The sequence below is a fragment of the Phascolarctos cinereus genome, unplaced genomic scaffold (genome assembly GCF_003287225.1).
Source record: "Phascolarctos cinereus isolate Bilbo 61053 unplaced genomic scaffold, phaCin_HiC Scaffold_2;HRSCAF=192, whole genome shotgun sequence".
Classification (NCBI taxonomy): domain Eukaryota; kingdom Metazoa; phylum Chordata; class Mammalia; order Diprotodontia; family Phascolarctidae; genus Phascolarctos; species Phascolarctos cinereus.
Window position 1 is genome coordinate 362,424,856 of NW_027555625.1, and position 17,456 is coordinate 362,442,311.

Genomic DNA, 17,456 nt, shown 5'->3' on the forward strand with positions numbered 1-17,456 from the left:
TTCAAAAAAAATGTTAAAAATTATCTTTACCTGTAATTGGAAAAAATAAAATACTATTTAAAAAAAAAAAGAAAGAAATTCACCCTTGTTCCTAACTTCAGTCTTTAAAGTGGTTCGCAATCTGGATCCAACCTACCTTTCTCAATTTCACATTCTTTCTTCTCACATACCCCACATTCCTGCTAAGCTGGCTGGCTTCTGGGACTTTACACTGGCTGTTTCCCATGCTTGGAATATTCCTCCTTCTCATCTTTACCTCTGGGAATCCCTTGATCCCTTATAGACCCAGCTCAAATACCACTTCCTTCAAAAGAGCTCTCCTGATCTCCCAGCTATTAGTCTTCTCCCTCAATCCTCTGAAATTAATTTGTCATTTATTTATTTCTTTTTAGTGAATTAAATTAAGAAATAATATTTATTAACATGTTTTCTATTTATTTTTCTGCATACGTGTTATTTCCTCTGAGCATCTCCTTAAGGTTAAGCATTGTGTTTTTGTCTTTATACCCCTAGCATCTAGCATATGACACATGGTAGATATTTAATTTATAAATTCTTGTTCAACTGAATTGAATTTGCCCTCCCGTTGGCTGATGAACTAAATACTTTAGTAGGGGCTCATCAGCTATGATTTGAGGTAGGTGTAAACTCACAGAGTGCCTTGCATATGGATTAACCTTATGGGATCCTACATGTAAAGGGAGCTTCTACATTAATATAGAGACTATTCTAATCAACCAGGCAGGAGTTAATAAGGGCCTGAATGAAAGTGGCAGTGGTAGGTAGTCATAAATGTGAATGATTTGTTATAATATGTAGTGGAATTGGTAGGACTTCTTAGTTGATTGAATATGGAAAGTAAGGGAAAGCTCAAAGATGACTCAGATTTGGGTAAAATAGAAGGAGCCACTTTAGGTGGTTGTGGAGGGGATTGCTTTGGGTACAGGTGGGACGAGGCTGACTAGATTGCCCCAAGGTCCCTTCTAGCTCTCAAATTCTATGACTCTGGCATCAGAAAACCCAAGTATCCATTTTTTCAGGAATGTCCCAATAAAAGTTATCTTCAAGTGAGATAGTTGTAAAGCACTTAGAACAAAGCTTGTCACATAGCAAGTAGTAAATAAATGTTGTCTGCGACAACCCACACAGTGTCAGAGACAAGCTGTACCTGGGAGAGTGGGAACCTCTATAGCTGGCAAGAAGTTGTTAGGAATTGAGCTTATCTGATTTGGAGTTGTGTTGAGCTTATGTGGTTGCAGCTTGAGATTGACATGAAACAAAGTAGAGACAGTTTCGGGCCAGGAGGTAGGAATCCTATACTGTAGCTCCAGCTCTCCCCACTAATTCTCTCGGTGAACTTAGGTAGATCACATCATCCCCACGGCAGGCCAGTCTTTTCCCCATTCCCCACACATGTCACATTCGGTCCCTCCTTCCAACTTAGCTCACACAAGTTCCTTGCCCTGGGATGTTCTTACCTGGCCTCCCACTTATCCAAATCTTACCTGCCCTCAAGCTCCAGAGCAAGGCCCGTTACTACATGGTGTGATGGCAAGAGCATTGGATCTGGAAATTAGAAGACAGAAACACAGAATCCCTGGGTTGGAAGGGACATCCAGAGACCTTCTGGTCTCATTTTATGGATGAAGAATTTCAGGCCCATAAGGTTAAATACCATAGCTAGGTGGCACAGTGGATAGAATGCTGGGGCCTGGAGTCAGGAAGACCTAAGTTCAAATCTGGTCTCAGGCACTTGCTAAGCTGTGTTACCCTGGGCAAGTCACTTAACTCTGTTTGCCTCAGTTTTCTCATCTGTAAAATTAGAGAAGGAAATGGCAAACTCTGCCAAAAAAAACCCCAAATAGGGTCATGAAGAGTCAGATTTAACTGAAACAACCGACCGACAACAACAGCAAAATCATAGATGATTAGCAGCCGAAGCAGGACCAGAACCTAGGGGTTCTGACTCTGTCTACACCCTGGTGACTGGCCTGCTCCACTTTGCACTCCCCCTCAGAGATGGGTTATTCAGCCAGATTTGCCTTCTGAGTGCCTTAGTGGAGGAGTGAGAACAGGGAGTGAAAAGTGACAGGGTTGGGGGCGGAGGAAGGGCCAATCACTAGTTCTCTGTGATAAGAAAATCTCCCCAGGAACCCAAATGTCGAAATCTGGATTAAGCTATAGATGAAATCTAAAGCATGAGTGTTTGCTGTGTGTGACTTGAGCTACTGATCCATCTGGGGTACATTCCAATTAGCTGATGTACCATCATGTCTTGTGCTTTCTCGTGCTGGGCTAGCAGGATGGCATGTGTTACTGCTGAGCCCCAGCGTGCTTGCTGCCCACTGGCATATGATCTGATGGGCCTGCACTCAGGAAGAACCAGGTAAGAAAGGCAAAGGGGAGTGAACACAGGCAGCGAGGAGAAGCTCTCACTGTCTCATCTCAATTTGGCCCCGGACCAAGAGGGGAGAAGGTGCTTAATAACTGATTATGGAATCATAATAATTGAATAATAACTTAATAATTGATTATGGAATCATTGAATTGTACTAGATCCCATCTTTGACATTATCCTGGAGCTGAAAGCTCCCCTCCCCAAACCACCTCCTCCATGCCTGCTCCACTACTTAGAATATTTTATACACACACACACACACACACACACACACAAACACATTTGGTGAGGCAATCAGGGTTAAGTGACTTGCCCAAGGTCACACAGCTAGAAACTGTCAAGTGTCTGAGGGGGGATTTGAACTCATGTCCTCCTGAGTCCAGGGCCAGTGCTCTATCCACTGAGCCACCTAGCTGCCCCCTACTGTCCACTACTTGACCCTTAGCTACTAAAGAAAAGAAAGTAAGACGAATTATGATGGAGTGGAAAGAACACTGGCTTGGTCAGAGGATCCAGGTTCAAATCCTTACTAACTTTATGACCCAGAGCAAGTCATTTAAACTCTCTAGGCCTCAGTTTCCTCATCTGTAATGTGAGAGCTTACACTAGATGACCTTTGAAGTCCTCTCCAGTTCTAGGCACCTAAGTGGCACAGTGGCTGAAGCACCATACCTGGAGTCAGGAAGCTCAAATCTGGCCTCAGACACTAGATCTGTGACCTTTATCAGATCACTTACCAGCTGCCTGCTTCAGTTTCCTCAACTAAGGAATGAGGCAGATAGAAGTTAAATGATTTACCCAGGGTCACACAGCTAGTAAGTGTCTGACACTAGATTTGAACTCAGGTCTTCTTGCCTCTGGGTCGGTGCTCTTTCTACTCAGCTGAGGAAAGTGGGGTAATAACAGTATCTACCTCACAAGTTATTGTAAGGATCAAATGAGACAATATTTATAAAGCATTTAGCACAATGCCTGGCACATAGTAGGTGCTTTAGTAAATGCTTATTCCCTTCCCTTATGCCTGGTGTGCACACGTATGCTCTCTCTCTCTCTCTCTCTCTCTCTCTCTCTCTCTCTCTCTCTCTCTCTCTCTCTCTCACACACACACACACACACACACACACGGATCCATAGCTATCATAGATCTTGCTAGAAAAGATATTACATTTTTTTTGTTGTGGTGACACATTAATTTTATACAAATGTAAAAATGCCTTCAGTTCCATTTAGCTCTTGTATCTTTTTTGTTGAATTTGCTTCTTTCAGTTTCAAAGAAAAGAAATCTATTTTCTCTCCCTCCTACCTCCCCTACAACTGAAAAAAAAAGGAAGAAAAAGAAAACTCTCATAACATATATACATGGTCAAGTAAAACAAATGACTACATTGACCTTACCCAGAAATATATGTATCAGTCTGTCCATTTAATCTATTGCTTCTCTGTGAGGAATTGGGTAGCATGTTTTATCATGTATCAATTGGAATTATGCTGTGACTGCTCACTGCACTGATCAGAGTTCTTAAATATTTCAAAATTATCGTTTACAATATTGTCCTCACAGTGTAAATAATTCTAAGTTTTACTTCATTTCATTCTGCATCAATCCATGTAAACCTTCCCATGTTTCTCTGAAAATATATTTCATCCTTTCTCACAACATAATTTGATTCCATTATTTTCATACACCACAATCAACGCTCCTCTATGCCATCATTCAGCTACAACTGCTAAATTCCCTTTTTAGAATATAAGATCTCTGAGGGCATGAACTGTCTTTCTTGTTTGTATTGGCATGCCAAGTGTAGTGCTTGACAAATAATTAAATATTAATACGTCACTTTCATTCCGTTCTATGAGGAGAAACTCAAGAAATCATTAGAAGAACTAAAAGAAGAGATAATTAGCAAAATCACAGGTCTTAAAGAAAAGGAACATTTGTAGCTTAGAATAGAGGCGGGGAAATTTTAGTGCCACAGTAGGCATGCAGAACAGAATGGAAGATGCAAAATTCAAATAGCACTCCCTATGATGCTACTCAACTCGTGCTTACAGGCTGGGTCTCCAGGAAGGTGCTTGTCCCAAGGTTCAAAGTATTTGTGGGTCCTTACTCCTTAAAAAATCCACTGGAACTCCCCCTTACCAATGTGATTCCTTTTATTACTTAGTAAACATGACTAATTCAAAGAAAAAAGGATTTACTGAGACAGTATAATAAAAACAATAGACATAAAACAAAAAAGAAAAAGAAAAAAAAGAAATGATATTACAGTACCATTTACAGGTAAACGTACAAGTTCTTATAAGAGAAAGCTTTGCAGAGGTGCCCGTCCAAACCTGTATGGGGATAAAGAGAGGGGACTGATCAGAGTAGGATGGCAGGAGTAATCTGGGGCCTTCAGGAAGTTCCTTGGTGGCAGCCAAGGAACCATCAGTCTCAGCTGCTACAACCCATAATTGTAGGGAGCTGGTCTTTGTGTGCTTAATTTGCATAATGTGCCCCAGTGTGTTATGGGAATAAGTTACGGGCAAATAAATAAGTCTGGCAGTATTGGAAGAGGCAAGATATGGTTCCTCCATAGAAAAACATCTTGTCTTTTTCCTCAGCAATGGTAAAAGAAGCACCAACTTATTAGGAGATCAGAATCTATGATCTATCCCCGATTAAGAGATGGGACAAGTTCTTTTCTGTAGTTTATTCTCTCTGGCCTGCTAAATTGAACTTTCCTTTTCTGATGGGTCTTACTGCTTTGACCTCCCCTCTCACCTGTGCCTTTTTTCCCAGCTTGAGCTCCCTGATTACTGATAAGAGCTCACATTTCCAAAGCATTCAAGGTTTATGAATCATTTTCCTCTCAACAACCCTATGAAGTAGATAATGCAAGTATTATTATCCCTATTTTACAGATGAGAAAGCAGTTTCAGAGAGACGAAATGACTTATGCTTGCAGTTTGTGACGTCAATGGGACTGCTATTAAATGCTGAGGCCAGCTTTTGAACCCAAGTCTCTTATCTCCAAAGGCAACACGCCTTCAGCTACAAACTGAGCCTCTTATTTTTCAAGAGAGTTCAATCTCTGACCTGTAGTAGTGGCTGGTAATCAGCCCCTCCTATAACAGGACACCTTTCCAGGAATAGATTTGAGCCCAGTCAGGTAGGCCATCCAGAGCCCTGGATGCCTCGTCTTCCCCTGGACAAGATCCTGATGCTCCAGTTAACTCCTCAAGATCTGGGTTCTCTTGGAAAATGACAGGGATCATAAGATGAAAGATTTAGATCTGGAAGAACTTTAGGGATCCTCTAGTCCAACTCTCTATTTTAATTCTGTGAGAAATGAGGCCACAGAAAGATATCAATTAAAGGCTTACTATTTGCCAGGCACAATGATGGGTGTAGACCGATATACAAAGACCAAGGTGAATGAGTACACTCCTGCAAGGAGTAGATTGGGTATTCTGGGTTCTCTTTTGCAACAGGGAGAATGAAAGAGTCTTTGTCTAGCTAGAAGAGGGGAAGGGAAATGGAGACCTGGCAGAAAGTTTTAGAGAGAGGAGTTATTTGTAACACCCCGTTATTCTCTCAGATGCATAGATGGGTGACCTAGGGCAGAAGAAGTGAGAGAAAGGCCCATCACGCTCTTGTGTGGTGCACCATCCCATTGCCCTGATGGCTATTGGATTTAGCAACATAGAAATCATTGATGCCCTTGGAAAAAGTAGCTCCAATTAAATGGTGAATTGGAAATCAATTTGAAGGGTTGAAAAGTGTAAGGGTATAAGAAAGTGGAGGAAAAGAGTAGAGACAGATTTTTCTAGGAGCTATGAAAAGAGAGGGGATGGGCAGAGGAAGAGGAAGGGAACAGTTAGGTGACATGTCATGAAGACCTGAGTTCAAATTCAGCTTCAGACACTTACTCGTTGTGTGACCGTGGGCAAGTCATTTAATCTCTGTTTGCCTTACTCCATTGGAGAAGAAATGGCAAAATGCTCCAGTATCTTTGCCAAGAAAACCAAGGACAGTATGGTCTACAGGGTCACAAAGAGTTGGACACAACTGAATAATAACAACGAAATGTATCAGGCATTGTGGTAAGTGCTTTATAAACATCTCACTTGATTTTCACGACAACCCTGGTAGTAGGTGCTTTCATAATCCTCATTTTACAGTTGAGGAAACTGAGGCAGACAGAAATTAAATTATGTGCCCAAGGTCACATAGCTAAGAATTGTCAGAAGCAAGATTTGAACTCAGGACTTCCTAACTCCTGGCCCAGAGCTCTATTCACTGGCTAGAATAAGAAGAGAGATATAAAAAGATAGCTCAAGGGATGCTGAGGTTAAGTGAAGTTTAAAAAGAAATTTAGAGAATGGGAGAGACCCAGGCATGTTTGTAGGCAACAAAGAAAGAATCAACGGATATAGTGAAGTTAAAAATTAGGGAGAAAGGAGATAATCAAAGGGGCAACTTCTGGAAGAAAAAGGAGGGGATGAGATTAAGGGCACCAATAGGGTGCTTGGAGTTGCCAAAGAGAAGGGCACCCATTCTCCAGGATAGGAGCAAAAGAAAAGAAGAGAGACGTGGGAGTGCTGAGGTTATTTGAAGAATAGAATGGTGGAGGAGGGGAGCTAGAGATGGATGGCCTCATTTTTTTCAGTGAAATATAAGGTGCAGTCCTTTGCAGAGAGGAGGAGGGTGTTGGTATAGGTAGTTTAAGAAGAGAAGGAAAGATTAGGAATAATCATTCCTAAAACAGAGGTGAAATAGTTAATTAGGGGGAAGGATTGGCATGCAGTAGTGAGGCTGTAGTTGAAATTATATGCTTCAATTTATTGATGATCCAGTCAACGTGGTTGCGGGTGACTTCCAGCAGCATGAGATCAAGGGCAGGGAAGGCAGGCAGATGGTGAAAGTAATCAACCTAGGAAAAGGGATGAGGGTTGCTAGGACAATGGGACACGGAGCTCCAGAGTAGAGGACAGTGAAAAGTTGAATTGGTTAAGCAAAAGATCAGTATTTTTAAGTTAAAAAAAAAAGTGAGGCTAGAGCAGGAGTGAAGGCCTGGAAAGTCAGAGAAGGGTAGAGGGATTAGAGGTTGTGGTAAGGGTGGAGAATGGGTTTACAGGTGAGGCAGAATAGAATTTCAGGATTCTAGATGGTGGAAGTAAGTAGAATACTTGTGGGTAGAGATCAAGGGTGTTCTCATCGCTGTGAGTGACTGAGATGGGGAGAAGGTACAGATAACAAGAGTTGTGGAAGCTGATTAAGTGAGAAGGAAAGGTATTTGAGGATAAAGACAGGATTTGGTTTGGAGAAAAAGACTGTGAGTCAGATATTGAGCTCTTTGAAAAAGAAGGGAGAATAGCCCAGTCACAAGAATCAAGATAAGGTGATATATCTGGGTGGAGTGAACTTCAAAGGAGGAGATATCGGAGGGCCTGGAAGTGGCATGGAGAAATGACAAGCAATGTACCTGAGGGCATGGCAGGAGGAATATCCAGGACTGGAGAGTGGGCGGTTGGTTTTCCAGTGCCATCAAGGGAGAGGCAGGTTTCCATGACTTGCAGAGATGGGAAGAGCAGGAGATGAAGAGGTCTAATATGAAGGGTAGTTTGTTAAAAAATGGAGTGAGAGTCCCCTAGGGCATAATGTAAGGGGGAGGGGGATAGAATTGGATAGGACCAATATGGATGAGGGGCAATGGAAGAAAGCTTAAGTTGAGGCAGTCTATGACCCAGAATCAGAGGGATTAGAAGAGGAGCCACAGAATATTAGATTGCCATGCTTTTTCCATTGCAATGGTACGGTTGATATACTTATTATGCCCTGAACAGGAGGTAGACGGGGGTGGGGGTGGAAGATATACAGAGCAACCGGATGAAAGACAACACCCGTGTGTTCTGGCAGAATGATTAAATGCAATGAATCTCAGTCCCAGGGCAAGTCTCATAGTTGAGTGGATTAATCCCCCTCCCGGAGTTGGTTCTCTGGAGGTCCAGAGGGTCACCCTTCTTGGTGTCTTAGTGGTGAGAGGCCATCAGAAGCAAGACAGATGGTAAACACCTGAGCCCATGTAAGTACCAAGTAGAAGAGTGAGGATTGGGGTGGCTAGGTGATGCCATATAGATAGAGCACTGGGCTTGGAATCAGGAAGACTCATCTTGTTTGATTCAAACCTGGCCTCAGACACTTACTAGCTGGGTCACTTAACCCCGTTTGCCTCAGTTTCCTCATCTGTGAAATAAGCTGGAGAAGGAAATGGCAAATCGCTCCAGAATCTTTGCTACAAAAACCTCAAATAGGGTCCAGAAGAGGGAGGCCTGGCTGAAAAATGATTGAGTAACAACCTCTTAATCCAACTCTGGTGTCCCCCTTATCTCACTTGGGAGGGAAGGGGCAGCGATGTTTAAGTTAATGTTCTCAAGCATAAGGACAGGATATGGTTTGGTGAAACAGACAGGGAGTCTGGTGCTGAACTTGAGAAAGGAGGGAGAATAGCCTAAGGGCTGGAGAGAACAGTCACTAGGATGCAGGAGTCTTAGCTTCCTGGTAAGTGAAATTAGGACAAGGACAATTGGATATTGTGGGGCCCAGAATGAAACAACACCACCTCACCCCAGGGCCGAGTTAGATATATGAAAAAATGAAGGCAGCGATCTCAGCTTCATTGAAAATACTCCGTAATTTCTGGTAATGACCAGCTCTAAATGACGAACAAGAGCTCCTGAAAGGTCATTTATCTGAGCGGAGGAAAAATTGTTCCTTTTCCTAGGGCTGTCATCTTTCACTTTAATTAATATCAAAAGTGTACTCTGTTGGCAGTGGCTTCAAATGCTCTAACGCTGGGAGACTGGACTTCCTGTGACATTTTTAATGAAAAAATGTAAATCATATTTGGCTAACACTACGATATGGGTGTTCATTAGCTAATTCTAAATTGCTGTGGAACACCTGTGGCAATGCATCTGGGCTCTGTATGAATATCAAAGGATCATGTGACTAGAGGTGCCAGTGGGGTTGGAGCTGAAAAGACAGAAATTGGGGGACATAGTACTTTGACTTGCTCTATGTTTTTTCTTTTGATTCTGATTTGGTTTTCATCCTCCGAAGTTGATGCTATTTTCTCACCCCATCCCTCCACCCACAATCCTTCAGCAAAAGGGCAAGAGGATAAATACCCTTCACTTTAAGAAGGGATACCCTTCAGTTCTGAAAGGGGGTGGGAAAATGGTGAGAGAGGAGAAATGAGCACAGTGAGATAACTATTTGAGAAGAAACTGAGGAGTAAGCAGTAGAGAACTAACTCATCCTCTAGGTTACAGTGTTAGAGGCAGAGCTGATTTGAGATGTCACCTTCCCAATGCTAGATTGCATCTGTTAGACAAGAGAGACCCTGCAGGGTGACCTCTAGGTTCTCTAGACATAGAGTTGGGGGAGGGAGGAGAGAAAGGGGCATAAAAGGACCATTCAGAGTTTGCCACCTCATACCAAAATGCAAAGTTCTTTTGGTACTGAGTCATCACAGAGCAGGAAACAGGCTTCAAAGCATCCACCTGGTCCACTGGAACCCGGGAGGGCAATTTTGAGCATGTTCCATGAGATGGTCCCCAAAGACAAATTCAGCCTCTGCTCTGGCTTCCAACTCTGATACTCTGTGTTCCATAATTCTGAGGTTCCTTTCAGCTATAATATTCTATAGTTCCCCTGAGAAAGGAAGAACACTGGGATAGATTACCCAGGAAATGATAACCAGATTTGAAAAGGGTAGGTTTCTGCTAATTACAGGGTTTTTACCTCACCTTTAACAGACGAGGGTAGGCTATGAGGCTGTGCAGGTTCCCCATCCCAGTTTTGCATATCACATGTAAGTAATGTAATTCTTATTGTGCCTGAATAATTAATGATTAATAGCAACACCAATATAGTTGCTAGGAGCTTCAGGGCTTGAGTCTACCAGAGACAGCCAGCTATCTCACATTTAAGGTGGAGGTCTATGTCTACAGCCTGGGACCCCTCACCAATGTGTTTGCTCTTAATGTTCAGACAGATCACTAAGTTATTTCAAAGCAAAGGAATTGAATGAAATAGCACAGGGAGAAAAGTATCAATAAAACAGTTCCTCTCTAAACCTGTTCTATACTCTACCACAAATATGTGTTCCATCAACAAGAAGATTGAACTTGTGCAGAGATCAGGAACATACATAGGGGACTGGTAGCCAGGGCATAGTCATGGAGGGGCAACTTGCCTCTGAAGTTGCTGCAGTTTTCTGGTGATGTCATTAGGCTGTCCCTGCTGGTTTCTGCTCAGACACTTGTCTCCAGCTGCTGCTCTGCTGGACAGTTCTCATCAGGAGGCTATTCTACTGAATGCCATTCCACAGCATATGTAGTCTCTGCCAGATTGCATGTGACCAGGCACAGACCCATTGGGCGTCTGGCCATGGAGATTTTCTTTGCCTTTAGCTTCTGTTTCTGTGGAGGCGGCATGGTCAAACCTGTACCTTATAAAAAGTCAATTGGCAGCTGTGGAGAGAATGGATTAGAGAGAGAGGACTGGAGGCTGAGAAACCAATTAGGCTTTTACAGCAATAGTGCTAGAGAGGTGATGAGGTCTGGAAGTAGGGTGGGTAGTACATGAGTGGAAAGAAGGGGGCAGGTGTGAGGGGTGTTGTGGAGGTAAAAACACAGAACTGACAAGGCTTAATAACTGAATGGAATGGGGAATAAGGAAAGAAAAGTGAAGTCAACAATAATTGCATAGTTTTGCTTCCCCTTTTTTCTTTTGTAAATGTTGAAATCACTTTCAACTCAAACCATCAATTAATGATTACAGCAGCTTACATTTTTCTGAAATGTTAAGGTTTATAAAACGCTTTTTCACCACAACAATCCTGTGCATGCAGGTATTATTATTTTATTATTTTAGAGATGAGGAAACTGAGGCCAATAGAAGTTACAGCGTGGATACTTGTGTGGTACATCACAGAGGGAATTCTTGGTCAGGTGTGGAATACTCTTTCAGGTAAAGATGGAGGCCTTTCTGTAGCTTTTTTAGAAAAGTAAACACTTCTGCCTTGGACAAGAAAAAATTCCTTTCCTGGGAAGGAAAACAAAATTAAAAACAAACAAACAAACAAAGAACCCAAAAACACTTGTCTTGAATTTTGTTCCTTGGGAGTAACCTGTCTTGTTTCCTTTGTCCTCAGCCATCCCCATCATCTTTGGATATAAGTGACCTTCCCTGACTCTGCAATCTGTCCATTCTAGCCTTTTTATTCTGTTTACATGGCATATTACCACCATGCCTCAGCTGCCCTCTCCTTCTGCCCCTGCAGCTTCCTTCTCTCATTGGGGAATTTCTCCCAGAGCCTCCATTTTGAGGAAGGGCCCAGACCAGCTGTGCCCTTGGGACTCTGCCGCCATGTTTCAGAGCCCATATCCCTCCACTTCACCACCATGTCCCCAGGTGGGTATCTTCCCTCTCTGTCGCCCTCCTCCCCCCAACCCCATTCTTTTTACTTTCCTTACTCACTTTCATGAGTTGTCTTCCTCTATTAGATTGTAAGCTGCTTGAGGACAGGCACTACCTTTCTTTTTGCTTGTAATCCTATCCCCAGTGTGCAGCACAGTGCCTGGCACACAGTAAGTACTTGATAAATGTTTGCTGACTACAGTGTGCTCCTTCTCCCACCTTGCCATGCCCAGAAAGCTTTCCTACTTACCTTACCCTCATAGAGTTACCTCAAAATGCCTCTCACACATCATCTCCCACAGCCTTTCCTGATCCACTGGCCCCCAGCTGCCAGTGCCCCACCTCCCAAACTACCTTGTATTTGTATGTATTTCTACTTATTTGCTCTACCTCTGCTCCTCTGTCTGGTTTCTGCTCCACAGAACAAGATGCCCCTCGCAGGTCAAGCTCATCTCTATTCTCATCACAATGCTGCTACCTCAAGCCTTGACTGATGCAGCCTCGCTCAGCCTCCTCTCCCCTCTGCCTGGAGGGCTGGAGGGTGGAAGACCAAACCCCTTCCACTGCCTTCCTTTACAGAAGGCAGAAACTGGACTTCTGACTCACTCTGCTTTGCTTCTGCTGCTCTGCCTGGTTTCAGCTCCATGGAACAAGATGCCCCCGTGCCAGATTACCCCCTGGGTTAACTCCTCCACCTCCTGACTTCTTTTGTGTGTTGTCTCCCTCCCCCCCCACTTCAGTTTGGAAGCTTCTTGAAGGCAGGTCCTATGTTTATTTTTATTAATTATGTCCCCAGCATTTAGCACAGTGCCTGGAACATAGTGGACGTTTAATAAATGTTTATTGGATCGGACTGGATTCACTTAATGCTGCATATATCTGTATATGTCTTTGTTGTCTCCTCCGATAAAGTGTAAACTTATTGAAAGTAGGGGTTGTTTTTTTTTTCTTTTTCTTTTTTCTTTTGTGCTTGTATCCCCTGAACTCAACACAGAACCAGGACAAAGTAGGAGTTTAATAAATATTGATTGACGGATTGTCCACACTTCTCATCTCTCACAAACAATTCTCAGCTTCAGGCACCAAATTCTTCAGAACAAAAAGCCAGACCTTCCCCTAGCTAAAAGCCCGTCAGCTTGATCCTTTCTTTTGAAAAAACTTCCTACTCACTCAGCAGGGGGTAGGAACTCAATAAGTGGGGAGGAAGGTACGGCATGCCAGACTTACAGAACAGAAGGAGCAAAAGGTTGAAGGAGGCGAGAAAGTACAGGTTGTATTCAGAGCATAGTCTAATAAAGGGAGAGCACAGAGTATAGAAGTAGTATCATGAGGTAAATTTTGGGAGGAGTAGGTTGGAGGCAGATTGTGGAGAATGTTGAACACCAGGTTAAGAAATTTGGACTTTATTCACTTTACCAAGCGCTGTGCAGTGTGTGAGATTGGTTGGTAGTATAAATATTTTTGCTGCTGCTGCTGCTATTTGCCCTTCCTTCTCAAAGAGGACCATGACATCAGAGGAGGTGATGCCACAACTCGAAAGGAAATAGGATTTAAGTGAGGCAGGTGAAGAGACTGACTCAGATTGGCTGCCCTCAGTTACACAGCTAATACAAGACTGAGTCAGGATGGGAGCCCGGGTCTATTTAATCCAAGTCAAGTTATAATTACTATAACTGCACTACCCCCTTTCTCTGAAGAGTATGTTCTCTTTGATTTAAGCAATTCATGTTATGGTTTTCCTCAAGACTTGGAGTGTCCTTTCCCTCTATTATGGGTGTTAAGGACACACCCCACGGTTTCAGGCTGATTTTATGAGATGTAAATATGCCCTCCCTCAACTGGTCCATCAGTATAACACTCAGGAAAGAGATTCTACACCAGAGGGACCAGGGGGCAGACATCACAAATTATTTCTCATTCATTTTCTTCTGTCCTCTTATCACTTGTCTGAGAGCTTTAGGGAAAGAAACAACAGAAGACTGGATTTTAAACATTCATTGCCCCACAATCCAATAAACTTTGATTTGACTAGAAGCTGCCCCCAAATCATAGGCTGCACCCCTAAAATGAAAAAAAAAAGCCTTCAAAGGATAAAAGATAGGTTTACATTGAAAAAAAAATCACTGTGAAAGATTTATGTCAATGGATTCATTATTTTATTAATATTGTTCCTTTTTTTTGGTGCCACGTGACAAAAAACTCTCTCTACTCTGTCTCAACTGGTCAAACCTATACATTTGGATTTATTCTATGTAAAATCCAATGACATACACTCTAGGCAGCTGTGAAGTGTATAGTGTCTAGAATGGAGAAGACAAGGAGAGTGAGACAATATCTCGCATTACTCCCCTCTTAAACTGAACTTCTCCTGTTCCTGCGTGCCTGCGCTCATGAGATCTCTGATTCCCGTAATAGACTCCTTCTGTCGGAGACACTACCATCTCCGTCTGTTGAAATTCTTTCCTTTCCTTCTTCAGGTACCATTTTTCATATGCAAACTCCCCTTTACTCCCCATCCCCCACATACAGTTAAATCATCTCGATTTCTCCTAGCGTTTTGTGTGGCTCTCTCCTTGCACTAATCGTATTCTCCCTTACATCGCAGTTATTTGTATACCTGTTCTTCCCCTCACTATACTAATAAACTAACATTTATTAACACATCAAGGTTTGCAGAGTGCTTTACATATTATCTTACTTGATCCTGATAAAACCTGTAGTATTAACTATAATGCTATTATTAATCCTATTTTACAGAAAATTTATCCTATTTTACAGATGACGAAACTAAGGCTAAAAAGTTAAGTAATTTACCTGGAATCACGCAGATAGTAAATGTATGAGTCAGGATTTGAACTTAGGTTTTTCAAGTTTGGCACACTATCCTCTATGCTGCCTAGTTGCCCTTTTGGATTTAGAATAATGATAATAATAATTAGCACTTATTTGTAAAGCATGTTACAAATATCTTATTTAATCCTCATAACCACATGGGAAAGGAGGTGCTAAGATTTCCCCCATTTTACAGATGAGGAAACTGAGGTGGATAGCTTACGTGAATTGCCCGGTGTCACAAAGCTAGTAGGTGTCTGAGGCTAGATTTGAGCTCGGGTCTTCTTGCCTCCAGGTCCAGCACTCTATCCATTGTGCCACCTTTAAATAAGGTTCAGGGTTTTTTTCCTACGCTCTAGGACTAGAACTAACAAATGGAAATTACTGGGGTAGATTCTGGTTCAGTATATTGAAGACTTTCCCAATAGTTATAATTGTCTGAAGATAGAATGGGCTGCCCTGGGAAAAATGTCTGGAGCTCTACTTCTACAGGCTATGTTGTTTAAACCAAAGACACTTTCCTAGGAGGTCGAAATTGTGCTTCATTTGTGAAAATGGAATATCTGGGTCCTGAGGATGGGAGGCCAAAATCTGGTGGACCTGTTTGTGAAGCATGCTTGCTAATTGTCCCTAAAAGAACAGAGAAAGGGGCAGCTAGGTCTTGCAGTGGATAGAGCACCAGCCCTAGAGTCAGGAGGGCGTGTGTTCAAATGTGGGCTCAGATACTGATATTCACTAGCTATGTGAGCCTGGGCAAGTCATTTAACCCTGATTGCCTCGCCAAAAAAATAAAAAAGCTGCCCTAGGAGGCTCTGGGAGACACTCTCTGACCTCCTTGGATTTGGACAAATGTGTTGATTTGGTGCATGAGCTTCAAAATTTGTCCTAGCAGCAAGAGTGATCTGACTGCTGTCCTTATTTGATGGAAATGTATTTGCCTGAGTGACAGGATCTATGGACCAAATCACTCAGCTGCTTACTCACTGAAAGAGTTCTCAAGCACCTCCAGATTTGCTCTATGAAGTTTGGATTCAGTCAAAGGGCTACACTTGAGGACCTAGAGGGCCACATGTGGCCTCAAGGCTACAGGGTTCCCCATCCCTGATAGACAGAGCAGTTTGCTGAGAAAGGCTCTGTGATTTGCTATACCGGTGGTGGCTTTTTGGACTAGGTGGTGCATGAGACAGAAAGGCAGCATGGTAGAGGGGAAAAAATGCTAGACATGAGTTCAGATCTGACTTCTGTCGCTTAGCTTGTATGGGCCTCAGTTTCCTCATCTGTAAAATGAGCTGGAGAAGGAAATGGCAAACCACTGCAGTATCTTTGCCAAGAAAACCCCAAATGAGGTCACAAAGAGTGAAGCATGACTGAAAATGACTGAGTAGCAACAACATGGGTCTATCAGGATTAAATGAGGTAATATTTGTAAAGGACTTAGCACAATGCCTGGAACATAGATGGTGTTCAAAAACTGTTCCTCCTTTCCCCATTTTGCATATTGGGAAACTGAGGCTCAGAAAAGGGAAATGACTTGCCGAGTTAAGGAATTTAATTTAACTGTTCTGACAGCTAAATCCTGCTGCTGCCCAGCCCTATCAGGGAAATTTCACAGCTTTGGGCCTGACTGCTGTGCCAACAGTTTAGCTGAGGTGTGTCAGGACTACCAGAGGATAACACCATAATACTTACGTTTAGGGTGCCACACTGCTCCCACATAGAAGGCCAGTGGCTTTAATACCTCTTCAGCCATCTGGTCTCTCCTTGATTAGATGGTGAGCTCCTTGAGGGCAGGGACTGCCTTTTGCCTCTTTTGGTATCACCAGTGCTTAGCACAGTGCCTGGAACATTGTAAGCACTTAATAAGTGTTTATTGATTAATTGATTGGTCATAGAAAGCCCTGGTCATTTCAAGAACCTAGAACCCATGGTTTTGGCAACCTAGAGTTCACCATTCTAGAATTTCTGTAACTCCATTGTTCTAGGTCTGCAGGGTCTATGGGTTTAGAGAACCAAAGGACATGGTTCTAGAACCCTGAAGCCCATGGTTCTGTTACTTTGTGAGAGAGTGCTGAAACTCCAGAATGAATGGTTCTCAAGCTCTAGATTTCCAGCTTCCCAGTTTTGTGTAGAGGTCGCCAGCAACCTCCTTATCTTGTTTGTACTGAGGGTGTTAGGGAAAACATAGTTTATGGACCAGATGCCTAGAGTGAAGGCAAGGGCCCATGCATTGTAGTTAAAGGTTCAATTAAAAAAGAAATACAGGCAGGCTCTTTGAACTGTGACATATCTCTGAAGCCCTCAATTAGAGCTGGGGCTACTCTTGCTTTCCTGCAGCTTAAATCAGCTGCCTTTGAGCTGATTTATGTGCAGAAAGTTGCTCTAAAATAAGCTCTACCTACTCCTTCCCACCTTCTGGGAGTTTTCCCCAGCACGGTGGAGATGAAGAAAATTAATTTGAAAGACAGGGGACTCCCAGATTCCACTTTTTCTTAAATAGCCCTCTTGGTTACAAGGGATTTTGGAAATAATAATAATAATGATGATAGCTAGCATTTAGCCCGTGCTTTAAGGTTCACAAAGTGTTTTTACAAATATTATATCATTTCATCCTGACAACAACCCTGGGAGGTAGGTGCTATTGGTTATTCCCATTTTATAGATGAGGAAATAGAGGCTAAAGGGAGTTAAGTGACTTCCACATCCCAGAAGTGTGTTGTATCATCTCTAAATGAAATTGAGTTTGAGATGATGCTGGCT